The sequence below is a fragment of the Lithobates pipiens genome, unplaced genomic scaffold, assembly GCF_037356315.1.
Source record: "Lithobates pipiens isolate NorthernLeopardFrog02 unplaced genomic scaffold, aLitPip1_a1.2 Scaffold_25, whole genome shotgun sequence".
NCBI classification, from domain to species: Eukaryota; Metazoa; Chordata; class Amphibia; order Anura; family Ranidae; genus Lithobates; species Lithobates pipiens.
This window is the reverse complement of record NW_027507787.1, coordinates 105,592,202-105,611,272: the sequence shown is the minus strand read 5'-3', so window position 1 is coordinate 105,611,272 and position 19,071 is coordinate 105,592,202. Positions and strand designations below refer to the sequence as shown.

At 51.7% G+C, this 19,071-nt stretch overlaps 5 pseudogenes; all 5 read left to right on the top strand.

Annotated features, from left to right (window-relative positions):
• The first annotated feature begins 12,498 nt into the window (after positions 1 to 12,498).
• LOC143932325 (5S ribosomal RNA) lies at positions 12,499 to 12,617 on the top strand (annotated as a pseudogene).
• A 276-nt stretch (positions 12,618 to 12,893) lies between these two features.
• On the top strand, positions 12,894 to 13,012 carry LOC143931751 (5S ribosomal RNA; annotated as a pseudogene).
• Positions 13,013 to 13,751: 739 nt separating this feature from the next.
• LOC143932309 (5S ribosomal RNA) lies at positions 13,752 to 13,870 on the top strand (annotated as a pseudogene).
• Positions 13,871 to 13,980: 110 nt separating this feature from the next.
• On the top strand, positions 13,981 to 14,099 carry LOC143931028 (5S ribosomal RNA; annotated as a pseudogene).
• A 107-nt stretch (positions 14,100 to 14,206) lies between these two features.
• On the top strand, positions 14,207 to 14,325 carry LOC143931585 (5S ribosomal RNA; annotated as a pseudogene).
• Positions 14,326 to 19,071: the final 4,746 nt, after the last annotated feature.

Here is a 19,071-nt window from a genome sequence, read left to right as displayed (position 1 = left end):
CACTGACGGGTCTGAAAGGAATAATGTGCCCGGGTCTCAGGTGGCCAGAGACCTGGACACATGTTTCAAAACCCATACTGTCTGGGTTAATTTTGGACAGGTGGCAACTACTTCAATCTGACTTCTAGGCAACTTGTACCCATTGATTTCTATAGAAGTTGCCTCCAAGTCTGATCCCCTGTCTTAACTGAAGTAACTTTCCAGGAAGTAAAAATAGGCAAACCCCTCCCTCCCACAGAGCTGATTATTATGTGATTGACCACTGGTAAAGTCCCCTGTCCTGGAAGCAACTTCAAGTTGCCTTATAAGTTGCCTCAAGTCGTGCTGTGATTCATACTCAAGTCGTGTCCAAGTTGCCTCCCAAAGTCTCGCTCGAAGTCATGTTGCCCCTGTGTGAATGGACTATAACTGGACCCCTGCTGCGAGCCACATCTGTCTACCAAGCCTTAAGCCTCGTACACATGATTGGATTTTTGGCCAACAAAACGTCAGACTTTTGTCCGAAAGGCGTGTGCCGTAAACTTGTCCTGCATACAAGATTATACACAATTGTCGGCCAACAAACACGAATGCAGTGATGTACTACGTGGAATTTCAGCTCTTGGGCGCCACCCTTTGGGCACCTTCTGCTAATGTCGTGTTTGGTGAGCATTTATTCCGCTCATGCGTGCTTGTACTTTGGACTTTTGTGCAACAAGCTTGTGTACATACGATGCAAAAATCTGACAACAGACCATTGTCTGCCAAAAATGTACTAGCATGTCATCTAACATTTGTTGTGATTGGACACAGCTGATCATGTGGTAAAGAACCTATGTGTGAACCGTGTGTATACAACAGTTTCGGACAAAATCCGTCGGACAAAAGACGAATTTCGTTGTCGGAATCTCCGACCGTGTGTACAAGGGCTTAGAGTTGCCCTCTCATCCCTTTAAAACCAAACACATGTGAATTTCACGGGTTCTGTGGCTGATTCAGGTGGTAATTAAACTCACTTGGTGCCTTATCTGCATTAAATTGGTTTCAGAACCTGTGCAATTCATATGTGTTTGGGTTTAAAGGGATGAGGTGGCAACTCTAGGTCCAGTGAGGCCAAATTTTTGGTGCCTTTTGGGGGGTCTGCTTCTGGTGCGGTCTTCTGGTGCCTTTGGGGGGTCTGCTTCTTGTGCGGTCTTCTGGTGCCTTTGGGGGGTCTGCTTCTGGTGTGGTCTTCTGGTGCCTTTGGGGGTCTGCTGCTGGTGCCTTTGGGGGGTCTGCTTCTGGTGTGGTCTTCTGGTGCCTTTGGGGCTCTGCTTCTGGTGCGGTCTTTGGGGGTCTGCTTCTGGTGCGGTCTTTGGGGGTCTGCTTCTGGTGCCTTTGGGGGTCTGCTTCTGGTGTGGTCTTCTGGTGCCTTTGGGGGTCTGCTTCTGTTTCGGTCTTCTGGTGCCTTCTTTGGGGTTCTGCTTCTGTTTCGGTCTTCTGGTGCTTTTGGGGGGTCTGCTTCTGGTGCCATTGGGGGTCTGCTTTTGGTGTGGTCTTCTGGTGCCTTTGGGGGGTCTGCTTCTGTTGTGGTCTTCTGGTGCCTTTGGGGGTCTGCTTCTGGTGTGGTCTTCTGGTGCCTTTGGGGGGTCTGCTTCTGTTTCGGTCTTCTGGTGCTTTTGGGGGGTCTGCTTCTGGTGCCTTTGGGGGTCTGCTTTTGGTGTGGTCTTCTGGTGCCTTTGGGGGGTCTGCTTCTGTTGTGGTCTTCTGGTGCCTTTGGGGGGTCTGCTTCTGGTGTGGTCTTCTGGTGCCTTTGGGGGGTCTGCTTCTGTTGCAGTCTTTGGGGGTCTGCTTCTGGTGCGGTCTTCTGGTGCCTTTGGGGGTCTGCTTCTGGTGCGGTCTTCTGGTGCCTTTGGGGGGTCTGCTTCTGGTGCAGTCTTCTGGTGCCATTGGGGGTCTGCTTCTGGTGCAGTCTTCTGGTGCCATTGGGGGTCTGCTTCTGGTGCGGTCTTCTGGTGCCTTTTGGGAGGTCTGCTTCTGGTGCGGTCTTCTGGTGCCATTTGGGGGGTCTGCTTCTGGTGCGGTCTTCTGGTGCCTTTTGGGGGGGTCTGCTTCTTGTGCGGTCTTCTGGTGCCTTTGGGGGGTCTGCTTCTTGTGCGGTCTTCTGGTGCCTTTGGGGGGTCTGCTTCTGTTGCAGTGTTTGGGGGTCTGCTTCTGGTGCGGTCCTCTGGTGCCTTTGGGGGTCTGCTTCTGGTGCCTTTGGGGGGTCTTCTTCTGGTGCCTTTGGGGGGTCTGCGTCTGGTGCCTTTGGGGGGTCAGCGTCTGGTGTGGTCTTTTGGTGCCTTTGGGGGTCTGCTTCTGGTGCGGTCTTTGGGGGTCTTCTTCTGGTACGGTCTTCTGGTGCCTTTGGGGGTCTGCTTCTGGTGCGGTCTTCTAGTGCCTTTGGGGGTCTTCTTCTGGTGCGGTCTTTGGGGGTCTGCTTCTGGTGCCTTTGGGGGGTCTGCTTCTGGTGCGGTCTTCTGGTGCCTTTGGGGGGTCTGCTTCTGTTGTGGTCTTCTGGTGCCTTTGGGGGGTCTGCTTCTGGTGCGGTCTTCTGGTGCCATTGGGGGTCTGCTTCTGGTGCGGTCTTCTGGTGCCTTTTGGGGGGTCTGCTTCTGGTGCAGTCTTCTGGTGCCTTTTGGGGGGTCTGCTTCTGGTGCGGTCTTCTGGTGCCTTTGGGGGGTCTGCTTCTTGTGCGGTCTTCTGGTGCCTTTGGGGGGTCTGCTTCTGTTGCGGTCTTTGGGGGTCTGCTTCTGGTGCGGTCTTCTGGTGCCTTTGGGGGTCTGCTTCTGGTGCTTTTGGGTGGTCTTCTGGTGCCTTTGGGGGGTCTGCGTCTGGTGCCTTTGGGGGGTCTGCTTCTGGTGTGGTCTTCTGGTGCCTTTGGGGGTCTTTCTTCTGGTGCGGTCTTTGGGGATCTGCTTCTGGTACGGTCTTCTGGTGCCTTTGGGGGTCTGCTTCTGCTGCGGTCTTCTAGTGCCTTTGGGGGTCTTCTTCTGGTGCGGTCTTTGGGGTCTGCTTCTGGTGCCTTTGGGGGTCTGCTTCTGGTGGGGTCTTTTGGTACCTTTGGGGGGTCTGCTTCTGGTGCGGTCTTCTAGTGCCTTTGGGGGGTCTGCTTCTGGTGTGGTCTTCTGGTGCCTTTGGGGGTCTGCTTCTGGTGCGGTCTTCTGGTGCCTTTGGGGGTCTGCTTCTGGTGCGGTCTTCTGGTGCCTTTGGGGGTCTTCTTCTGGTGCAGTCTTTGGGGGTCTGCTTCTGGTGCGGTCTTCTGGTGCCTTTGGGGGGGGTCTGCTTCTGGTGCGGTCTTCTGGTACCTTTGGGGGGGTCTGCTTCTGGTGTGGTCTTCTGGTGCCTTTGGGGGTCTGCTTCTGTTTCAGTCTTCTGGTGCCTTCTTTGGGGGTCTGCTTCTGTTTTGGTCTTCTGGTGCTTTTGGGGGGTCTGCTTCTGGTGCCTTTGGGGGTCTGCTTCTGGTGTGGTCTTCTGGTGCCTTTGGGGGGTCTACTTCTTGTGCGATCTTCTGGTGCCTTTGGGGGTCTGCTTCTGGTGCGGTCTTCTAGTGCCTTTGGGGGTCTTCTTCTGGTGCGGTCTTGGGGGGTCTGCTTCTGGTGCCTTTGGGGGTCTGCTTCTGGTGCGGTCTTTTGGTACCTTTGGGGGGGTCTGCTTCTGGTGTGGTCGTGGTCATCTGGTCCCTTTGGGGGGTCTGCTTCTGGCGTGGTCTTCTGGTGCCTTTGGGGGTCTGCTTCTGGAGCGGTCTTCTGGTGCCTTTGGGGGTCTGCTTCTGGATTGGTCTTCTGGAGCCTTTGGGGGTCTGCTTCTCGTGTGGTCGTCTGGTGCCTTTGGGGGTCTGCTTCTGTTTCGGTCTTCTGGTGCCTTCTTTGGGGGCCTGCTTCTGTTTCGGTCTTCTGGTGCTTTTGGGGGGTCTGCTTCTGGTGCCTTTGGGTGTCTGCTTTTGGTGTGGTCTTCTGGTGCCTTTGGGGGGTCTGCTTCTTGTGCGGTCTTCTGGTGCCTTTGGGGGTCTGCTTCTTGTGCGGTCTTCTGGTGCCTTTGGGGGGTCTGCTTCTGTTTCGGTCTTTGGGGGTCTGCTTCTGGTGCGGTCTTCTGGTGCCTTTGGTGATCTGCTTCTGGTGCCTTTGGGGGGTCTGCTTCTGGTGCATTTGGGGGGTCTGCTTCTGGTGTGGTCTTCTGGTGCCTTTGGGGGTCTGCTTCTGGTGCAGTCTTTGGGGGGTCTGCTCCTGGTACGGTCTTCTGGTGCCTTTGGGGGTCTGCTTTTGGTGCGGTCTTCTAGTGCCTTTTGGGGTCTTCTTCTGGTGCGGTCTTTGGGGGTCTGCTTCTGGTGCCTTTGGGGGTCTGCTTCTGGTGCGGTCTTTTGGTACCTTTGGGGGGTCTGCTTCTGGTGCGGTCTTCTAGTGCCTTTGGGGGGTCTGCTTCTGGTGCGGTCTTCTAGTGCCTTTGGGGGGTCTGCTTCTGGTGCGGTCTTCTAGTGCCTTTGGGGGGTCTGCTTCTGGTGTGGTCTTCTGGTGCCTTTGGGGGGTCTGCTTCTGGTGTGGTTTTCTGGTGCCTTTGGGGGTCTGCTTCTGGTGCGGTCTTGTGGTGTTTCAAAAGTCCTTGCACCAGCCCTGCCACCACCAAATCTGCGGTGGAAGCGTCAGTTACTTCAAGAGTCCTTTTTACAATGAGAAAGACCTCCTCAGAGCAGTCTTTTGGGTGGGTGAATAACCCTTTGCTCTTGCTGTTCTTTAGGTTCTGGGGTTACAGGCACACTGGTTTCTTCTTCCTGCATATCAGCTTCAGTTTCCTCAATGAAGGATGGAAAGTCTTAGGGGTCTGTTGTCAGCAGGTAAGATTGAGCGTCTTCCAACTCTTCAAAAGGTGGACTTTAAGGTCCAAACTCAGGATCCTCTGGCCTGAGAGTCACCTCAATCACCTTGGGAGGAGAAGAAAAGGGGAGGTGGCAGGCCCTGACATTTGAGATGGCCACAGACAATCTTTCTCTTTATCCTCTGTTTTCATCTTCAGAAACGGGTAGAGAGTGAGATACAGTCACTGGCTGAGATCTTTGTGAGTCCATGGGTGTGAACTGTAAATCTGGCTCTGGTGGCACGTTGTGGAAAATGTTAGATGTATTTTTATATGTATTGTCATAAGAGTCCCCCTGCGTTCATTCTCCCCTAGCCCGCGCTAAAGAGCTGACTGGGGCAGACTGACACTGGTTGAGATCCGTTAGGTAACGTTAACACCACTTGATCTTACCGGATTTAACGAATATCTATTAGCCTGAATGATTTTTGGCCAGAAAATTTGATAAGGGGGGCTAACCCTTCCTTATGTACCACCTAATATCTCTTGATGTGGAATATCTCTGAAATGATGTGAGATCAAACGTTAAAACCAATTGCTCTTCCCGGATCTAATGAATATCTATTTTTCAGGGCTGGTTTAGCCCTTACTTCTCTGGGTTGGCTGCTCAGCTGTCGGCTAATTGCCAGCTCTCATCTCTCTCCACAGTTACCAGCTGTTCCTTATCATGCTCGTCTGACCTGCCTACTTAAAGCTGTCCAGCTGACTTCATCTCTGCCTTCGCCTTGGTCACATCACAAGAAACCATCTCCTGCAGTTCTGTTTAAAGACTGGCTTGCTGACATCCCTTCTGGCTCCTTTTTCCGCTTGCTGCTGTTTCACTTGGATCCCTGACTTCTGGCCTGGCTGATTACCCAATCTGGTTATTGAACTCTGGCCTGGCTGACTACTCGATCGGGTTGCTGGAGTCTGGCTATGCCTTGACTACACTTTCTCTACTTACCTTTTTATTTTTATTTAATAAACAAGTGTGATTTAATTGTACTTCTGTCTCGGTCTGATTCATGGTTTCTGACACTATTAGCCTGAATGATTTTTGGGCAGAAAATTGCATGTGGGGGGGGCTAACCCGTCCATATTTACTACGTAATATCTGTATTTTGATGTGTAATATCTCTGAAATGATGGGAGATCTAACATTAAAACTACTTGATCTTACCGGATCTAAGGAATATCTATTAGCCTGAATGGTTTTTGGGCAGAAAATTAAATAAGTGGGGCAACCCCCCTCATTATTCACTTAATAAGTCTCTAATTATGTGAGATCGAACGTCAAAACCACTTGATCTTACGGGATCTAATGAATATTTTTTTCTGGCCAAAATTGCATGTGGGGGGATAACCCGTCCATATGTACCACCTAATATCTCTATTTTGATGGGAAAGGAGATAAGGGGAGGGGGCAGCCCCCCTCATTAATCTCTTAATAAGTTTCTAATTATGTGAGATCTAACATTAAAACCACTTGATCTTACCGGATCTAACAAATATTTATCAGCCTGAATGATTTTTGGCCAGAAAATTTGATAAGGCGGGCTGATGACGGGTTAGCCCCCCCTGCAAATAACTGTTAATATTGCTCCTTCTGTATGAGATCTAACGCAAACAACAGTTGATCTAACCTGATCTAAAAAAGATCTAACAAACTGAATACGATTTTTTTAAAATACTGTACATTGTAATAAATCACAGCAGAGGGAGGCTAGAGGTTACAGAAAGGTCACTGTGCAATACAAACAACCAAACATTGAATACCAAAAATGGTCCTCAGTTACCAAAAAAAGCCCGGACCTTCTAGGCTAAATATTATCCTTGGAGGCCAAAAATGGGCCCCAGTGAAAAAAAACAGCACACCCAGCTATTTTTGGTCACCGACAGGGGCGGACTGACCAGTCGGTCACTCGGGTGCCGCCCGAGGTCATTAGGTGCCCGGCCCGGTCTCGGCCAGATGAGAGGCCACTTGAAGCGGATGTGCCGTATCACATGCCGCGATCATGCCGATTACAATACTGCAAACGGTACTTCTAACGGCACGCTGCTCCCCGCCGCCCCCTCCTTCCCTCCCGTCCGTCCCAGGTGATGTCGCAACGCATACCGTACAAGCACCTGGGACGGACGGGAGGGGAGGAGGGGCCGGTGGGGAGCAGCGCACCGTTAGCAGTATTGTAATTGGCATGATCGCGGCATGTGATACGGGCACAGCAGATAAGTGGAGGGGCCGGCAGGGAGCTGCGCCGTTATTATCGGCATCCGGTAAGTGAAGCCTGGGCCTGCCACAAGTGATGGGAGGCGGCAGTACAGAATGCATGTGGCCCCGGATCCCCCCAACCCACAGTGTCCCCCTCTGTGAGTGCCCCCCCCGTTTGTGAGTGTCCCCCTGTGTGTTTGTCCCCCTGTGCCCCCGTGTGAGTGTGTCCCCCTGTGTTTGTGTCCCCATGTGTGTGTCCCCCTGTGTGAGTGTCCACCTGTGTGTGTGAGTGTCCTCATGTGTGTGTGAGTGTCCCCCTGTGTGTGTGTGTGTCCCTGTGTATGTCCCCCTATGTGTGCGTCCCTGTGTGTGTGTCCCCGTGTGTGTGAGTGTCCCCGTGTGTGTGCGTCTCCCCGTGTGTGTGTCCCTGTATGTGTGTGTGTGAGAGTGTCCCCCTGTGTGGTGAGTGTGTGTCCATCTGTGTGTGTGTGTCCCCCTGTGTGTGTGTGTGTCCCCCTGTGTGTGTCCCCCTGTGTGAGTGAGTGTGCGTGTCCCCCTGTGTGTGAGTGTGTATCCCCCTGTGTGTGTGGTGTGAGTGTGTGTGTGTGTCCCTGTGTGTGGTGTGTGTGAGTGTCCCCGTGTGTGTGTGTCCCTGTTTGAGAGAGTGTCCCCTGTGTGTGTGTGTGTCCCCCCCTGTGTGTGTGTCTCCCCGTGTGTGTGTGAGAGAGTGTCCCCCTGTGTGTGTGTCCGTATGAGTGTGTGTGTGTCCCCATGTGATTGCGTGTGCCCCCCGTGTGAGTGTGCGTGTCCCCATGTGTGGTGTGAATGTGTGTGTCCCCCTGTGTGTGTGTGTGTGTGTGTGTGTGTGTGTGTGTATGTTTCTTCCCCTGTGTGTGTGTGTCTCCCCCTGTGTGTGTATTTCTTCCCCTGTGTGTCTCTCCCCCTGTGTGTGTGTCTCTCTCCCCCTGTGTGTGTGTCCCCCTGTGTGTGTGTCCCCCTGTGTGTGTGTCCCACTGTGTGTATCTTCCCCTGTGTGTGTGTGTGTGTCCCTGTGAGTGTGTGTCCCCCTGTGTGCGTGTTTTCCCCTTGTGTGAGTGTCCCCCTGTGTTTGTGTGTGTGTGTGTGTGTGTCCCTGTGCTTGTGTGTGTGTGAGAGTGTCCCCCTGTGTGAATGTCCCCCTGTGTGTGTCTCCCCGTGTGTGTCTCCCCGTGTGTGAGTGTCCCTGTATGTGTGTGTGTGAGAGAGAGTGTCCCCCTGTGTGGTGTGAGTGTGTGTCCACCTGTGTGTGTGTCCCCCTGTGTGTGTGCCCCCTGTGTGAGTGAGTGTGCGTGTGTATCCCCCTGTGTTTGTGTGTGTGTGTGTGTGTGAGAGTGTATCCCCCTGTGTGTGTGTGGTGTGAGTGTGTGTGTGTGTGTGTGTCCCCCCCTGTGTGTGGCGTGTGTGAGTGTCCCCGTGTGTTTGTGTCCCCCTGTGTGTGTGTGAGTGTCCCCCTGTGTGTGTGCCTCCCCTTGTGTGTGTCTTCCCTCTTTGTGTGTGTGTGTGTGTCTCCCCCTGTGTGTGTGTGAGAGAGAGTGTCCCCCTGTGTGAGTGTGTGTCTCTGTGTGAGTGTGTCCCCCTGTGTGGTGTGTCCCCCCTGTGTGTGTGTGTCCCCCTGTGTGTGTGTGTGTCCGTGTGAGTGTATGTCCCCCCATGTGATTGTGTGTCCCCCCTGTGTGAGTGTGTGTGTCCCCCTGTGTGTGTGTCTCCCCCTGTGTGTGTGTGTCTCCCCCTGTGTGTGTGTGTCTCCCCCTGTGTGTGTGTGAGTGTGTGTTTCTTCCCCTGTGTGTCTCTCCCCCTGTGTGTGTGTGTGTCTCTCCCCCTGTGTGTGAGTGTGACCCCCTGTGTGTGTCTCCCCCTGTGTGTGTGTCCCCCTGTGTGCGTCAGTGTGTCCCTGTGTGTGAGTGGTTCCCCCTGTGTGTGTAAGTGTGTCCCCCTGTGTGTGTGTGTGTGAGTGTGTCCCCCTGTGTGTGTGTGTCCCTGTGTGTGTGTGTCCCTGTGTGTGTGTGTCCCTGTGTGCGCGTGTGCGTTCTTCCTCCAGTTTCCCCCTGTGTGCTCCCCCCGTGTCTCCCTGTGCAGGTGTGGTGCCCAAGGGGGCCCCATGAGCTTCTATTGCCTGGGGGCCCCATTAGTTGTCAGTCCGCCCCTGGTCACCGAGGACCTTTTTGGCATTCAAAGGTCAGGAGTGTGCCTTTTTTAGTCACCAAGGACCATTTTGGGCATTTAATCACTTCAGCGCAGGACCATTTGGCTGGCCAAAGACCAGAGCACTTTTTGCGATTCGGCACTGCATCGCTTTAACCACTTGCCGACCATTGCACTCTGATGTACGTCCCTACTTTGGGAACAAACAGAGGCATCTTTAGGGGGTGGCCGTAGTCTGGGACCAGTAGCCCAGAGTCTCGGTCCAGAATGCAGGGAACAGGGGCAGACTGAGCCATGGTTGGCTCCAGCTCCAGCTTTAGCTCTGCCCCGCTTCCACCCGACTTTACTCTTGGTCACTGATTGCTATAGCCGCCTGGCGGCTAGCAACCATTAACGTCACTGCCCACTGTGCCCACACTGCCCAACATTCAAAGCAGAGGAGGATTGCACTTCCTCCTCCTCCGCGCTAGTGCTCGTGGGGCCTGGCCTACGACTTCTGGTCTGGATTGTCCCGCAGCTGTTATGGTAGCGTGGAGTGTAGAGCCCAGGAGGGAGAGAAAGGGATGACGCCGCCACCCTGAGCAGCATTCGCAGCGGCTCCCTTAGCCTACACTCCTGCAATCTTAGTCCTCTCCCAGCTTGCTGTGCTGGAGCAGGAAGAAGGCAGAAATGACAATGCGGCGGCCGCACCACATCAATACCCACTTGGACGGGCGGCTCTCCTCTTCTCCTTTGGCTGCCTTGCACACCAGCACCACGGATGAGCTGCTGCTGTAGTACCTGAACACATGAAGTCTATCTCCTCCTGGTCAGGTAGGTCAATCAGAGTTTGTATGTCATGTCCCCCTATGTGTGTGTCCCTGTGTGTGTCCCCCCGTGTGTGTGTGTGTCCCGTGTGTGTGAGTGTCCCCGTGTGTGTGTGTCTCCCCGTGTGTGTGTCCCTGTATGTGTGTGTGTGTGAGAGTGTCCCCCTGTGTGGTGAGTGTGTGTCCCCCTGTGTGTGTGTGTCCCCCTGTGTGTGTGTGTGAGTGTGTATCCCCCTGTGTGTGTGGTGGGAGTGTGTGTGTCCCCGTGTGTGTGTGTGTCCCCCTGTTTGAGAGAGTGTGTCCCCTGTGTGTGTGCCTCCCCTTGTGTGTGTCTCCCCTTGTGTGTGTGTGTGTGTGCCCCCCTGTGTGTGTGTCCCCCTGTGTGTGTCTCCCACTGTGTGTGTGTCTTCCCCTGTGTGTGTGTGTCCCTGTGTGTGTGTGTGTGTCCCCCTGTGTGTGTGTGTGTGTCCCCCTGTGTGTGTGTGTGTCCCTGTGTGTGTGTGTCCCTGTGTGTGTGTGTCCCTGTGTGTGCGTTCTTCCTCCAGTTTCCCCCTGTGTGCTCCCCCCGTGTCTCCCTGTGCAGGTGTGGGACACACACACACAGGGACACACACACACACACAGGGGGACACACACACACACACACACGGGGACACACACACACACAGGGACACACACACACAGGGGAAGACACACACACAGTGGGAGACACACACAGGGAGACACACACACAGGGGGACACACACACACACACAAGGGGAGACACACACAAGGGGAGGCACACACACAGGGGACACACTCTCTCAAACAGGGGGACACACAAAAGATGGAAAATACCAGCAGTTGACACTGCAATTTACAATGTGAATAAAGACCTAACTTGTCCAGTAGACAATGCACCGATTCTTAAGGATCCAACAGATAAGGAGTTGAAATCCCTGTTAAGATCTACTTTTTCCATGGCAGGTGAAACTACTTAGTCTGCAGTCGCTGCAATAAGCGTCTGTCAATCCCTAAAGGACCAATTTAAACAGGCCCTTAGAGAGTTTCCTGCACAACAAGCCAGAGATTTGGCTGAACTACCAAAAGCATTATGCTTTGCCATATATGCTATTAAAGATTCTATTCACCAGGCGTCATGTCTTATGCTTGTGCATATGCGTAGAATCCCGTGGTTAAAAAATTTGGTCAGCTGAAGCATCATGTAAAGACCTTGTAACTGGGCTCCTTTTCATGGGGAGTGACTATTTGGAGAAAACTTGGACAAATATATCCAAACAATTTCTAATGGGAAAAGTACTCTTTTGCCAGTCAAAAGAAAGTATAAACGCCCTTCATTTAAAAGGGCTCTTTCCCCCTATGCCAGGGGCTTCCGCCTCTAGGCAGAGGTGACGGCCTCCACCGTCACACTCTAGAGGAAAATCCCAAAGTCAGACCCAGGCTTTAAAAGAAGTCCTGGGGTCGGAAACATGCAAAGCAGAATCATAAAGCCTCATCGTGAAGAGGCAACACCCCTCACCAAAGTGGGGGGAAGACTTCTACAGTTTCCAGAATTCTGGAAAGCAAGAAATTCTGGACAGATGGGTCATCTCCACTGTAACGATGAGGTACAAGCTGGAATTTTGGCACTTTCTACCGTCTTGCTTCCTGAGGTCAAGCACTAGACCAATTAATATCTCAAAGGGTGATCATACAGATCCCCCAAAAAGGAGCAAGGCTTGGGGTTTTATTCAAACCTTTTTACAGTACCGAAACCAAAGGGACATGTCAGACCCATTCTAGATTTAAAAAATCTAAAGCCGTTCCTAAAGATACATGCCTTTCGCATGGAGACTATCAGGTCAGTAGTTTATATCCTAGGAGGAGAGCTTCTGGTATCAATCGACATCAGGGATACATATCTGCATGTCCCTATATTTCCCACTCATCAAGAGTTCTACGGTTTGAGTTGGAACAGCAGCATTTCCAGTTCGTAGCCCTACCCTTTGGGCTAGCCACAGCACCCCAGGTGTTCACTAAAGTGCTGGGTCCACCTCTAGCCAGATTAAGGGCACATGGCATAAGTCGTAGCATACCTAGACAATCTGTTACTAATCAGTTGGCTCATTTGGAGCAAAGCATACGCACTACAACCATCTGAAGAGTTCGGATTCTAAACCTAGAGAAATCTTCCTTAATACTGCTAAAAAAGCTGGAGTACTTGGGTCTGATCGTAGACAGAGCCCACGAAAAAGGTGCTCTTGCCTCGGGCAAAGATCAACTCCATAAGAGTTGATGCGGATGGTCAGGTCAAATGGCCTAATCTCGGAGGCTAAGCAGGGTCAGGCCTGGTTAGTACCTGGATGGGAGACTGCCTGGGAATACCATGTGGCATAGGCTTCTTTTTTTTTTTGCCGTTGACTTGTTATTTTCCCTTGTTTACCAAGGTGACAATCTTGGTGTTTGTCAAGAGAGTTGAGGGTGCCCAAAGCAATTGCCTATGGGCACATCACCCTGAAAGCACCCTATCTTGTCCGATCTCGGAGGTTATGCAGGGTCGGGCCTGGTTAGTACCTGGATGGGAGACCACCTGGGAGTACCAGGTGCCGTAGGTTTATTTTTTTAAATTTTTTTGGTGTTGACTTGTTTTTTTCCCTTGTTTCCCAAGGTGACAATCTTGGCATTTGTCAAGAGGGTTGAGGGTGCCCAAAGAGATTGTCTACGGCACATCACCCTACTACTCTGAGAAGTAAGGGCGGGCTGGGTTAGTACGCAGATGGGAGACCGCCTGGGAATACTAGGTGCTGTAGGTTTCTTTTCTTTTTTTCTCTTTTTACCCATGGATACCATCTTGGCATTTGTCAAGAGGGTTGAAGTTGCATAAAGAGCTTGCCTACGGCCACATCACCCTGAAAGCGAACCATCTCATCTGATCTCGGAGACTAAGCAGTGGCGGGCCTGGTTAGTACTTGGATGGGAGACCGCCTGGGAATATCAGGTGCTATAGGCTTCTTTTTTTTTTCTTTTTGGCATTGACTTGTTTTTTTCCCTTGTTTCTCAAGGTGACCATCTTGGCGTTTGTCAAAAAGGGTTGAGGATACCCAAAGGGATTGCCTACAGCCATATCACCGTGAAAGCGCCCAATCTCATCTGATCTCGGAGACTAAGCATGGTCGGGCCTAGTGGCCATCTTTGCATTTGTCAAGAGGGATGAGGGTGCCCATAGAGATTGCCCATGGGTAGGGTCGGGCCTGGTAAGTACCTGGATGGGAGACCACCTAGGAATAGGCTTCCTTTTTTTTTTCATTTGGGGCGTTGACTTGTTTTTTCCCTTGTTTCCCAAAGTGTATTTTGGCATTTGTCAAGGGGGTTGACGGTGCCCAAAAAGATTGGCTACGGCCACATCACCTTGAAAGCGCCCCATCTTGTCTCACCTCGGAGGCTAAGCAGGGGCTGAGCCTGGTTAATACCTGGATGGCCAGGTGCCGTAGGCTTATTTATTTTTTTGCGTTTACTTGTTTTTTTCCCTTGTTTCCCAAGGTGACTATATTGGCGTTTGTCAAGATGGTTGAGGGTGTCCGAAGAAATTGCCTATGGCCACATTGCCCTGAAAGTGACTAATCTCGGAGGCTAAGCATGATCAGGCCTGGTTAGTACCTGGATGAGAGACTGCCTGGGAATACAAGGTGCCATAGGCTTCTCTTTTTTGGGCTTTTTTTTCAAGAGGGTTCAGGGTGCCCAAAGCGATTGCCTACAGCCACATCTCCCTGAAAGCAACTGATCTCATCTGATCTCGGAGGCTTAGCAGGGTCGGGCCTGGTTAGAACCTGGATGGGAGACCCCCTGGGAATACCAGGTGCCGTAGGCTTTTTTTTTTATATGTTGTTGGCGTTGAAGACCTGTTTTAATTTTTTTGCTTGTTTGCAGAGGTGACCATCTTGCCGTTTGTCAAGAGGGTTTAGAGTGGCCAGCACGATGGTCTACGGCTACATCACCCTGAATGCGCCTGATCTCATCTGATCTCGGATGTTAAGCAGGGTCGGGCCTGGTTAGTACCTGGATGGGAGACTGCCTGGGAATACCAGGTGGCATAGACTTTTTTTTTTTTTTTTTTTTTTTTGGGAGTTGACTTGTTAATTTCCCTTGTTTACCAAGGTGACCATCTTGGGATTTTTCAAGAGGGTTGAGAGTCCCCAAAGCGATTGCCTACGGCCACATCTCCCTGAAAGCAACCAATCTCATCTGATCTTGGAGGCTTAGCAGAGTTGGGCCTGGTTAAAACCTGGATGGGAGACCCCCTGGGAATACCAAGTGCCGTAGGTTTCTTTTTTTTTCTTTTTTATGTTGACTTGTTTTTTTTCCCCTTGTTTCCTAAGGTGACCATCTTGGCGTTTGTCAAAAGGGTTGAGGGTGCCGAAAGAGATTGCCTATGGCCATATCACCGTGAAAGCGCCCGATCTCGTCTGATCTCGGAGGCTAAGCAGGGTCGGCTTAGTGACCATCTTTGCATTTGTCAAGAGGGATGAGGGTGCCCAAAGAGATTGCCTATGGGCAGGGTAGGGCCTGGTTAGTACCTGAATGGGAAACCGCCTGGTAATACAAGGTGATGTAGGCTTCTTTTTTTTTTGGGGGGGGGGGGCGTTGACTTATTTTTTTCCCTTGTTTCCCAAGGTTATTATCTTGGCGTTTGTCAAGACGATTGAGGGCACCCAAAGAGATTTCCTATGGCCACATCACCTTGAAAGCGACCAATCTTGTCTAATCTCGGAGGCTAAGCAGGCTTAGGCCTGGTTAGTACCTGGATGGGAGACTGCCTGGGAATACCAGGTAGCATAGGCTTCTTTTATTTTTTTTTGGCGTTGACTTATTTTTCCTTGTTTTCCATGGTGACTATCTTGGCATTTGTGAAGGAGGTTTAGGGTGCCCAAAGAGATTGTCTTTGGCTTCATCACCCTGAAAGCTCAAAATCTCGTCTTATCTTGGAGGCTAAGCAGGTTCGGGCCTGATTAGCATCTGGAGGGGAGACCGCCTGGGAATACCAGGAGCTGCAGTCTTCTTTTTTTTTTTTTGCGTCGACTTGTTTTTTTCCCTTGTTTCCCAAGGTGACCATCTTGAGGTTTGTCAAGAGGGTTGACGGTGCCCAAAGAGATTGCCTATGGCCACATCACCCTCAAAGCCCTAATCTCGTCTGATCTCGGAGGCTAAACAGGGTCAGGCCTGGTCAGTACCTGGATGGGAGACCGCCTGAGAATAGCATGTGCCATAGGCATCTTTTTTTTTTTTTGCCGTTAACTTGTTTTGTTTTCCCTTGTTTGATGACCATCTTGGCGTTTGTCAAGAGGGTGGAGTGTGCCCAAAGAGATTGCCTACAGCCACATCACCCTGAAAGCACCTGATCTTGGAGGCTAAGCAGAGTCGGGCCTGGTTAGTACCTGCATTAGTTGACCTGTTTTGTATATCTGGTTTCCCAAGATGACCTTCTTGGCATTTCTCAAGAGGGTTTTGGGTGCCAGAAGAGATTGCCTATGGCCACTCCACTCTGAAAGCACCCGATCTCATCTGGTCTTGAAGACTAAGCAGAGATGGGCCTGCTTAGTACCTGGATGGGAGACTGCCTTTTTTTGTGGTTCCCCAAGGTGACCATCTTGGCATTTCTCAAGAGGGTATTCCCAGGCGGTCTCCCATCTAGGTACTAACCAGGCCCGTCCCTGCTTAGTATCAGATGCTTTCAGGGTGATGTTGCCATAGGCACTCACTTTTGGCACCCTCAACCCTCTTGACAAACACCAAGATGGTCACCTTGGGAAACAAGGGAAAAAAAGAAGTCAACCATGCCATATTAGCACCTCAAGAAATGAGATAGGCAGTCATAAACTAAAAGATGCGTAAATTCCAGAAAATGTACCATCGTTTTCAGACGCTATAACATTTGCGCAAACCAATAAATATACACTTATTAACATTACCAAAGACATGTGGCTGAATACATTTTCACCTAAAAGTATGAATAAAATTGAGTTTATTGGATTTTTCTTATAACAAAAAGCAGAAAATATAATTTTCTTTCAATATTTTTTAGATTTTTCCGTTTATATCGCAAAAAAAAAAAAAAAAAAAAATTGCAGAGGCAATCAAATACCTTAAAAAAAAAAAAACCTCTCTATTTGTGGGGAAAAAAGGATGAACTACGTGACCCACACTGACCTACCTGACACACGCTGACCTACCTGACATACATACACTGACCTACCTGACACACACTGACCTGGTCCCTGACATACAAACTCTGATTGACCTACCTGACCAGGAGGAGATAGACTTCATGTGTTCAGGTACTACAGCAGCAGCTCATCCGTGGTGCTGGTGTGCAAGGAAGCCAGAGGAGAAGAGGAGAGCCGCCCGTCCAAGTGGGTATTGATGTGGTGCGGCCGCCGCATTGTCATTTCTGCCTTCTTCCTGCTCCAGCACAGCAAGCTGGGAGAGGACTAAGATTGCAGGAGTGTAGGCTAAGGGAGCTGCTGCGAATGCTGCTCAGGGTGGCGGCGTCATCCCTTTCTCTCCCTCCTGGGCTCTACACTCCACGCTACCATAACAGCTGCGGGACAATCCAGACCAGAAGTCGTAGGCCAGGCCCCACGAGCACTAGCGCGGAGGAGGAGGAAGTGCAATCCTCCTCTGCTTTGAATGTTGGGCAGTGTGGGCACAGTGGGCAGTGACGTTAATGGTTGCTAGCCGCCAGGCGGCTATAGCAATCAGTGACCAAGAGTAAAGTCGGGTGGAAGCGGGGCAGAGCTAAAGCTGGAGCTGGAGCCAACCATGGCTCAGTCTGCCCCTGTTCCCTGCATTCTGGACCGAGACTCTGGGCTACTGGTCCCAGACTATGGCCACCCCCTAAAGATGCCTCTGTTTGTTCCCAAAGTAGGGACGTACATCAGAGTGCAATGGTCGGCAAGTGGTTAAAGCGACGCAGTGCCGAATCTCAAAAAGTGCTCTGGTCTTTGGCCAGCCAAATGGTCCTGCGCTGAAGTGATTAAATGCCCACTCTCACACAGGGGGACACTCTCACACACATACAGGGACACTCACACACGGGGAGACACACACGGGGAGACACTCACACAGGGGGACACTCTCACACACACACACACAGGGGGACACACACACACACAAACACAGGGGGACACACACACAGGGGGACACTCACACAGGGGGACACACACACACACACAGGGGGACACACACACACACACACACAGGGGGACACACACACACACAGGGACACACACACACAGGGGAAGACACACACACAGTGGGAGACACACACAGGGGGACACACACACAGGGGGACACACACACACACACAAGGGGAGACACACACAAGGGGAGGCACACACACAGGGGACACACTCTCTCAAACAGGGGGACACACACACACACGGGGACACACACACTCCCACCACACACACAGGGGGATACACACTCACACACACACACACAGGGGGACACACACACACAGGGGGACACACACTCACCACACAGGGGGACACTCTCACACACACACACATACAGGGACACACACACGGGGAGACACACACACACGGGGACACTCACACACACGGGGGACACACACACACATGGGGGGACACACACAGGGACACACACATAGGGGGACATGACATACAAACTCTGATTGACCTACCTGACCAGGAGGAGATAGACTTCATGTGTTCAGGTACTACAGCAGCAGCTCATCCGTGGTGCTGGTGTGCAAGGCAGCCAGAGGAGAAGAGGAGAGCCGCCCGTCCAAGTGGGTATTGATGTGGTGCGGCCGCCGCATTGTCATTTCTGCCTTCTTCCTGCTCCAGCACAGCAAGCTGGGAGAGGACTAAGATTGCAGGAGTGTAGGCTAAGGGAGCCGCTGCGAATGCTGCTCAGGGTGGCGGCGTCATCCCTTTCTCTCCCTCCTGGGCTCTACAATCCACGCTACCATAACAGCTGCGGGACAATCCAGACCAGAAGTCGTAGGCCAGGCCCCACGAGCACTAGCGCGGAGGAGGAGGAAGTGCAATCCTCCTCTGCTTTGAATGTTGGGCAGTGTGGGCACAGTGGGCAGTGACGTTAATGGTTGCTAGCCGCCAGGCGGCTATAGCAATCAGCGACCAAGAGTAAAGTTGGGTGGAAGCGGGGCAGAGCTAAAGCTGGAGCTGGAGCCAACCAAGGCTCAGTCTGCCCCTGTTCCCTGCATTCTGTTTCCTGGATACAACCTGCCAGGTGTCGCTAACATCCATTGAAGCTGGTGGAGACGTGTGAGATTCTGATTGAGCTGGAAGGATGTCCCATGCTCTAAGCAGCTTCAGTCCTTCCTCCAGAGAATTGACCACAGACACCTGCTCATCTTTAGTGATATGTAACTTAGCCGGATATCCCCAGCGGTATAAGATGGCGTGGTTACGCAGAGCTTTAGTAATGGATAACAGGGCTTTACGTTTCTGCATGGTGTACTGGGACAAGTCCGCAAAAAGCTGAATATGTGCATAGCATTCAGGTGGTTGTTTGTTTTTGCGATGAGCAGACATGAAATTTTCTTTAATGTGGTAAAAATGTACCCGCATAAGGACATCCCTAGGGATGTTGTCTGGTAGATGGGACGGTTTGGGGAGTCGATGGATCCTGTCAATCACTAAATCAGAGTCAGTGGCGTCCGGCAGAAAGAATCTCATCATAGTTTGAGCATATTGCAATAGTTGGCCCGGGGTGATCACTTCGGGGATCCCCCTAATTTTGAGGTTGTTGCGGCGGGATCTATCTTCAAGGTCAGCGACCTTTGACCTAAGCCAGGACACCTCGTCAGCTTGCTCATTATGGGCATCAACTAATGAGTTATAAGAGGTGGCATAATCGCCCATTTTTTCCTCCACATGAGATACTCTGTCTCCCAGTTCCCCCATGTCTGCCTTAAAACTCCGCATGCAGTCCATTAGGTCCGCGTGGAGGGAGCTGCGAAGGGACACCAGCATGTCTTTCAACGTGGTGTCAGACACCGGCTGGTTGGTGGTGGGGAACGAATGG